Here is an 8406-nt window from a genome sequence, read left to right as displayed (position 1 = left end):
TCAGCAAGACTAATTGTACTCCCAAAACAAACACAGTATCCTTTTTTACTTTCTTCAACTTTTACTTTCTTCCTCAATAATGGAGGCCAAACAACTGAAATCGAATTTGGAATTTATAATCAATTGAAATTGCAATTTATAAAACTCCAAGTCCATCCTCGTCCCCATCCCGTTTCAACAATGGCCTCTCCTGTCTACGATGCGCACAGCTATCAAGGAACCGCACGGTGGCTTGTATTGGAGTCCATAGCTTAATTTTAGAGACGGGTCTACCATGATTTGAGCGGGTCCATCTTGAATCCGAATCTGAGTGAATTAGCATTGACCGGACTTCTCATCTTCCCTTCTTCATTCTTGTCAACTGGAGCTTCAATTGAGCAACACTTAAAGACCAGGTTTGGTACCGGAATCGACAAATGTTGGATGCGAATCTGGGCAGCTTTATTAGCGATGGTGGTGATGAATTGGTGAGCTCCGATGTCGGGGTTTGGTCTGAAACGAGGTGGTGCTGGAGTCGAATCATAGTGACTCGAATTAGGTTGTTTCTTGGCTTCTCGATCAAATTAGGTGGCAGATTGGAGTCGATCTTAATTCGAAGTGACAATGTCCTCTTTTTCCATCGGAAAATGGGGAAGTTTTGGACTGTATTTCGATATGTAATTAGCGGCAGCTTAATTACTTTTAGTAGAATTACTTCTGTTGGTATCGATGCCATAACTCCAGCAGCTATTGACGCGACCAAAGTTTCCATAGTAACTATCCGTCCAAATTTGGCGTCGTCTTGTGATGAAACTACAAAAGATCTTCAATATCGACATATTGAGATATTCGATTGGACTAAAATAGGGTCACCGGTTGAATTAACCCGAGGTATCAGACCTGATGCAGACCATTTTAACCCGCTGTTTATAAGGGATATGGATGGTGATACCCGCATTGGATATCATCGTTGCAGAAGCGACAAACTTGATCAGGTTTGTATTACACTAATTTACGATATTATACTAATTTACCTTATTACATACGGAGTAACTAATTCACCACCTGATTTTATTACTTTTTCTAATTATAAATCTTGATTTCGCCATTGTATGCAGATTTGGTGTCAAGGTGATGCTAGCAATGGTTGTTCTGGAAGAAAACGGCATTGCATTGAATTTGTGAGTTATAATCAACAAGCAGACTTTCGAGATTTTGGGGATTTGATTTGTCAAGGTCGACTCTTGCTTTTAAGCAAAGGAGGAGGAATGACGTCATCGTGTTTTTAGCTGCTCAGTGGCTTGTATCAGTATAAGGGGAATTATCACAGGCATCTTGATGAGCTCCTATTTCTACCTAGTTTTGGCATTATTTAAAGCTCATTTGGTAACACTTGGTGACGGTTTTTGACGTTTTTGACGTTATTTAGCCAATTTCATGTGCTTCACCATTTAGCATGATTTCAAGTGATGATTAAGAAGCCAAGAGATTGAAAGAAGTATCCAAGGAAGAGCCAAGAACAAGCTTGAAGAAATACCACGCCAAAGCCTTCCAAAGGATCAAAGGAAGCACGAAAGAAAGACGCGTTCTAGGACCAAATTCGCACCGTGCGAGTTTCCAGACACCAGAACTCGCACGGTCCGAAAAATCTGGGTTTGATGGCGTTTTGTATTACGGGCCTTTCCTTTGTTAAGCCCATAATTATTAGGTTACGGTAGACTATAAATAGGATGTTTGCAAGTAGGTTAAGCATCTTTTTTTCACTTTAATTAATCAAGTTGTAATTTGAGAATATTTTCATCTTTTGAATTGGGTTTAGATCTAATCATGGAGAACTAATCTCCCTTTCTTAATCCGACTCAAAGGCTTAGTCTTTGGTTGTAAGACTCCTTAATCCTTCCTTAATTATCATTATTGTTCTTAATCTCTTTTGTTTAAATGCTTAATTTTGGAATCCTTGTTGGATTATTGTGATCAAGTGTGATTTCCTTGTTGCATAATCTTTCCAAAGTTCCTTAATTTATTTGTTGTTGGGATTATTAAGTGTGATTTCCTTGTAATTCCATGTTGCAACAACTTGTTATTAGACTAATGCATGTGATTTCTTCTTGGTTTAATTAGCATTAGAGAGATTAAGTTGTGATTGCTCATTAATTGTGATTTCATTGTGAGTAATTCCACCTATTAGATTCTTATTGCTTCATCTTCTTGTTAATGAATCTATGTGTGTGATTTCCACTAGAGGAATTGATAAGTTGGGTCAATTATTTAGTGTGATTTCCTTGTGATTGACTTCTAATTAAGGGAATTAGGAGATTTAATCTCACTAATAGGACAATAATATTGATTAGAAGGATTGATTGAGGGGTTTTGTCAACTAAAGTGCCAAACTTTAGGTCGGGTTAAGTCTCTCTGAATATTGATTAATTTCCATCTTTAAACTCTTAATTGATTGCTTGCCTTGCACTCTTGTTTGAATTTGTCTTGCTCTTGTTACAATTAAAAACAACCAAACCTTACTAGTTTATAACTAGTGTTAAATAGTGTGCTTAGTGTTATATAAATTGTTAATTTGGCCGTCTTTTAGCGCGACGTTTTAGGCGTGTCAAATTTTGGCGCCGTTGCCGGGGAAGGTAACGGTTTTGCTAGTGTTGTTATTTGTGTTTTTAGGATAGTTGTGTTAGTTAATCTTTGTTTCTTGTTGATAGTGTCTTGTTCATCACTTGTGTGAACCTTTTGATTGTGTGCTCTTGTGTAGAGTTGTTTATGGTCAATACTAGGAATTCAAGTGAACCACTTTTTTCATTCGATCCGGAGATTCAAAGATCACTTGCTTGGATAGGAGGAGGTATTAGAAGAAACACCCCGGTTATTGAAGAAGTTAACCCCGTTACTCAACAAGACCAAGAGGAAGAGAGCACCCTTTCCTTTGAAACCATACCCATACCCATTCAAATCATCATGGGTGATCGTGAGGAAGAACAACCACATGAACATGGTGAGAGAAAGAACCCACCAAGGCCTAAAACCATTAAAGAACTTACCGCCCCGGATCTCACACAAGTGCCCTTGTGTATCACCTTTCCGGCCTTGGCGAAAAATGCCACCTTTGAATTGAAGTCCGGGCTCATTCACCAATTGTCCCAATTCCATGGACTTAGCACGGAAGATCCCAACAAGCATCTAAACAAATTTCATGTGGTTTTCTCAAGCATGAAGTCTAATGGGGTTACCGATGAGCAACTTCAACTAAGGGCCTTCCCTTTTTCACTCAAGGACGCGGCAAACGATTGGCTTTATTATCTTCCTACCGGGAGCATCACCACTTGGAATTTAATGAAGAAGGCTTTCTTAGAAAAGTATTTTCCCGCTAGTCTCTCCTCTCAATTGAAGAAAGAAATAAGTAATGTTGAACAAATGGATGGGGAGAACTTGTATGAGTATTGGGAGAGGTTTAAACAACTTCTTGCTAGTTGCCCATACCATGGGTATACCGACCACGACCTTCTCTTGAACTTTTGTGGTGGTTTATTTGAGGATGATGCTAGGATGATTAAAGCCGCTACCCAAGGAGGGATTGAATATATGTCGGTCCTAGAAGAAAATGAGTTGATTGAAAGATTGGTAGGAAGCTCTAGGAATTTTGGGAGGAGAATTAACAAGGCAAGTGGGACATTCTCTTCAAGGCAAGGCTCCAACCATATGGAGGAGAAAGTTGACTTTCTTACTAATTTGGTGAAAGAACTTACAAAAGGAGGTAGGAGTGCTTCTCATGTGAAATTTTGTGGTCTTTGTAATGACTCATCTCATCCCACCGATGGGTGTCCATCTTTGCAAACGAAGGAGGCAATTGAAGCGGTGAAGGCTATTGGGTTTAGGAAGTTTGACCCCTATTCCAATACTTACAATGAAGGGTGGAAGTCTCATCCAAATATGGGTTGGGGTGGGAACCAAAACCAAAACCAAAACCAAAACCAAAACCAAAACCAAAACCAAAACCAAAATCAAAATAAAAAAGGGGCTTCAAACTCTTCATTTCAAAAGCCAAATAAAAATCAAAACCAATCCCAAAATTCCTTGGAAGAGATGATGAAAACTCTTACCATGAATCAAATGGCAATGCAAACCAATATCAAGGAATTTCAAACCGCCGTGATTCAAAAAAACCGACTCAAGGTTTGTTAACCTTGAGACCCAAGTTGGTCAAATCCTCACTACACTCAATTCTCAACCCACCCAAGGAGGGAGTCTCCCTTCTCACACCATTCCTCCACCCACCAAGGAACAAGCAAAATCGGTCTCTTTGAGGAATGGTAGGGAGTTGGTAGAGGCACCCATGGCCCCTAAGAAGACAATACCACTTCCTATTGTTCATGAAGTGGAGGATGTGATTGAAGATGAAATTGAAGTGGTAGTGGAACAAGGGGAAGCATCTACACCTCAACAAGTAAGGGTGAATGAACCACTTCCGGAATATGAGCCACAAGCTCCATTTCCAAGTGCTTTGAATGATACAAGGATAATTGACAAGAAAACTTCAAGCCTTTATGATATCTTTCGTAAAGTGGAGGTAAACATTCCTCTCCTTGATCTTCTTAGTAGTGTGCCCAAGCATGCAAAATTTTTGAAAGAGTTGTGCACTACTAAGAGGACAAATAAGGCAAAGAGCATGAAAAAGGTAAGGGCTAATGAACATGTGTCGGCAATTTTTCAAAAACATTTGCCACAAAAATGTAGTGATCCGGGCATGTTCACTATTCCTTGTAAAATTGGTGACTTGGATTGTCAACATGCTATGCTTGATTTAGGTGCATCCATTAATGTCTTGCCCAATTACCTTTATGAGTCACTTAAGTTAGGGCCTTTGAAACCGACTTGTATGGTCATTTCTTTGGCCGATAGGTCCAATATCTATCCTAAGGGGGTTGTGGAAGATGTCTTGGTGAAGGTGGGGGAAATTCTTTTCCCCGCCGACTTCTATGTGATTGAAATGGAACCCGAGAAAGACTCCACTCCCATTTTGTTGGGAAGGCCTTTCATGAGAACTTCCAACACCAAGATTGATGTATCTAGTGGATGCCTCACAATGGAATTTGAGGGGGAAAATATTGAGTATAGCATACATGAGGCTATAAAATACCCATCCGAGACTTCATCTTTGTGTTTTCTTGAAATTTTTGAACCAATTGTGCAAACCGTGTATGAATTGTGCAAAGTTGATGCATTAGATGTTGTTTTGACTAATGGATTGGTTGGAGAGGATACGGGGTATGCTTTGCCTTGTAATTTGCAGGAAACAATCAAGGACCTAGAGGAAAATCCCCCAATAGAAGAATGGGAAGAAAAGGAAGAAATCCGGAAGGCAGCAGCAAACTCGCACCGTGCGAGTTTTCCAGCTCCAGAATTCGCATGGTGCGGATCCTCCCCTGTCCAGGAAATTTTCTTCCTTTCTTCCAAATTGTTAGAAGAGCTACCAAAAGAGAAACCCGTTCCCTCTATTGTCAAGCCTCCTATTGTTGAATTGAAGCCCTTACCAAGCCACTTGAAGTATGCATTTCTTGGAAATGAAGAAACTTTACCGGTAATTATTTCAAGCAAGCTTACTAAGGAGCAAGAAGAGGCTCTCATCCTAGTTCTTAAGCAACACAAGGAAGCAATTGGGTGGACAATGGCCGACATCAAAGGTATTAGTCCCACTTTATGCATGCACCGGATTATTCTTGAAGATGAAGGAAAGCCCGTCCGACAACCACAAAGGCGTTTGAACCCTCCAATGATGGATGTTGTGAAGAAAGAGGTACTCAAACTCCTTCATGTAGGTATGATCTATCCTATCTCCGATATTCAATGGGTTAGTCCAACCCAAGTTGTCCCAAAGAAATCCGGGCTAACGGTAGTCGAGAATCATGAAGGTGTTTTGACCCCCACTCGAGTTCAAAATGGGTGGAGGGTATGTATCGACTACCGTAGGCTCAATGCCGTGACCCGAAAAGATCATTTCCTGCTTCCCTTCATGGATCAAATGTTGGAGAGGTTAGCAGGAAAAGCTTTTTATTGCTTTTTGGATGGCTACTCGGGTTATTTTCAAATCCCAATTGCACCCGAGGACCAAACAAAAACAACCTTCACATGTCCCTTTGGAACGTTTGCCTATAGAAAGATGCCTTTCGGTCTTTGTAATGCTCCGGGAACGTTCCAAAGGTGCATGATGAGTATCTTTTCAAATCATGTTGAGGAGTTTATTGAAGTATTCATGGACGATTTTACCGTTCATGGCCAATCTTTTGAGGATTGTTTGAGTCATCTCACTTGGGTCTTGAAAAGATGTATTGACACCAACCTCGTTCTCAACCATGAGAAATGTCATTTCATGGTTGATGAAGGAATAGTCTTGGGACATGTGATCTCCTCTAGGGGAATTGAGGTTGATAAGGCCAAGGTCGATACCATTCGCACCTTGCCCTATCCTACTAATGTGCGTGAAGTGAGATCTTTCCTAGGTCACGCCGGGTTTTACCGGCGTTTTATTAAGGATTTCTCCAAGATTGACGTTCCTCTATGAAAGTTACTTCAAAAGGATTGTGAATTTATCATGAGTGAAGAATGCAAGGGAGCTTTTGATATGCTCAAGGAGAAGGTTATTTCGGCACCTATAATTCAACCTCCCAATTGGAGTGAACCGTTTGAGATAATGTCGGACGCAAGCAATTATGCCCTTGGCGCGGTACTTGGCCAAAGGGTAGGAAGAGCACCTCAGGTTATTCAATATGCGTCGACGATGATGAATGAGGCTCAAAGAAACTATACAACCACCGAGAAAGAATTTCTTGCGGTGGTGTTTGCTTTAGAGAAATTTCGACCTTATATTCTTGGAGCCAAGGTCATCATCTTCACGGATCATGCCACCTTAAGGAATTTGGTGAACAAGAAGGAGTCCAAGCCCCGTTTGATGAGGTGGGTACTACTTTTGAGTGAGTTTGACGTTGAACTCAAAGACAAGAAGGGCACAACTAACACGGTGGCGGATCACCTAAGTAGAATTGTGCAAGAGAAGCCTCAAGGAGTCTTGGAATCACCAATACAAGCTTCCTTTCCGGATGACACACTCCTAGCATTGTCATCCATTGAGCCATGGTATGCCCATATAGTCAACTTTTTTGTCTTACAAGAGTTTCCAAAGGGTCTTTCTCGCTCTCAACGGGACAAGATCAAGAGTGATGCTAAGTACTATGTGTGGGATGACCCATACCTTTGGAAATTTTGTGCCGATCTAGTCATTAGGAGGTGTGTTCCGGACACCGAAATCATTCCAGTTCTTAAATTTTGTCACGAGTATGCTTGCGGCGGGCATTTCGGAGCCAAGAGAACGGCTAGAAAAGTCTTGAAAAGCGGTTTCTTTTGGCCCACATTATTCCGAGATGCTCATGCCATGGTGAAGACATGTGATAGATGCCAAAGAGTTAGCAATATTTCAAAAAGAGGAGAAATGCCCCAAACACCCATGATCTATTGTGAAATATTTGATGTGTGGGGTATTAACTTCATGGGACCATTTCCAGCATCTTGTGGCAATGTTTATATACTTTTGGCGGTGGACTATGTTTCCAAGTGGGTGGAGGCTAAGGCCACCAAGACCGATGATGCAAAGGTAGTTGGAGAATTCATCAAAACCAACATCTTTTCTCGGTTTGGCTTCCCAAAAGCCTTGATAAGCGACCGTGGAACTCACTTTTGCAACAAAGCCCTTGGAGCTCTTCTAAAAAAGTATGGGGTACTTCATAAAGTCTCAACCGCCTATCACCTTCAAACCAACGGTCAAGCCGAGGTTTCTAATAGGGATATTAAGGCTATCCTTGAGAAGACGGTGAATCCCGACCGCAAGGATTGGAGCTTGAGGTTGGATGATGCCTTGTGGGCCTATCGCACGGCTTACAAAACGCCAATCGGGATGTCACCTTACCGCTTACTTTTTGGGAAATCATGTCATTTACCCGTGGAGGTTGAGCATTGAGCTTATTGGGCAGTCAAGTCGTTCAACTTGCAAATGAATGAAGCGGGCCTTCATAGGAAACTTCAACTTCAAGAATTGGAAGAAATTCGGAATGATGCTTATGAGAATGCTTCCATTTACAAGGCAAGAACAAGAGTGGCACGATGACATGATTTCAAGAAGAGTGTTTTAAGTGGGAGAGAAAGTCTTGCTCTTTCAAAATCGGCTTAGACTCTTCTCCGGGAAATTAAGGTCTAGATGGATGGGACCATATGAAGTGGTTCGTGTTTTTCCATATGGAGAACTTGAAATCAAATGCTTGAAATCCGGGAAAGTTTTGAAAGTGAATGGTCAAAGGCTTAAGCATTATCATGAAGGAATTGAAGTGAGTGAAGTGGAAACACTTCACCTTGTTGATCCAATTTACTCAAATTAAT

The 8406-nt window shown here is 41.0% G+C and overlaps 1 long non-coding RNA gene across 1 annotated transcript; it reads left to right on the top strand.

Annotated features, from left to right (window-relative positions):
• Positions 1-1832, top strand: LOC141626998 (uncharacterized). Its single transcript, XR_012536558.1, has 2 exons — positions 1-974; positions 1098-1832. It is a non-coding gene; the product is annotated as an uncharacterized LOC141626998 (long non-coding RNA).
• The last annotated feature ends 6574 nt before the right edge of the window (positions 1833-8406 follow it).

Source organism: Silene latifolia, chromosome Y, assembly GCF_048544455.1.
Source record: "Silene latifolia isolate original U9 population chromosome Y, ASM4854445v1, whole genome shotgun sequence".
NCBI lineage: Eukaryota > Viridiplantae > Streptophyta > Magnoliopsida > Caryophyllales > Caryophyllaceae > Silene > Silene latifolia.
This window is presented reverse-complemented; position numbering and strand designations above follow the sequence as displayed.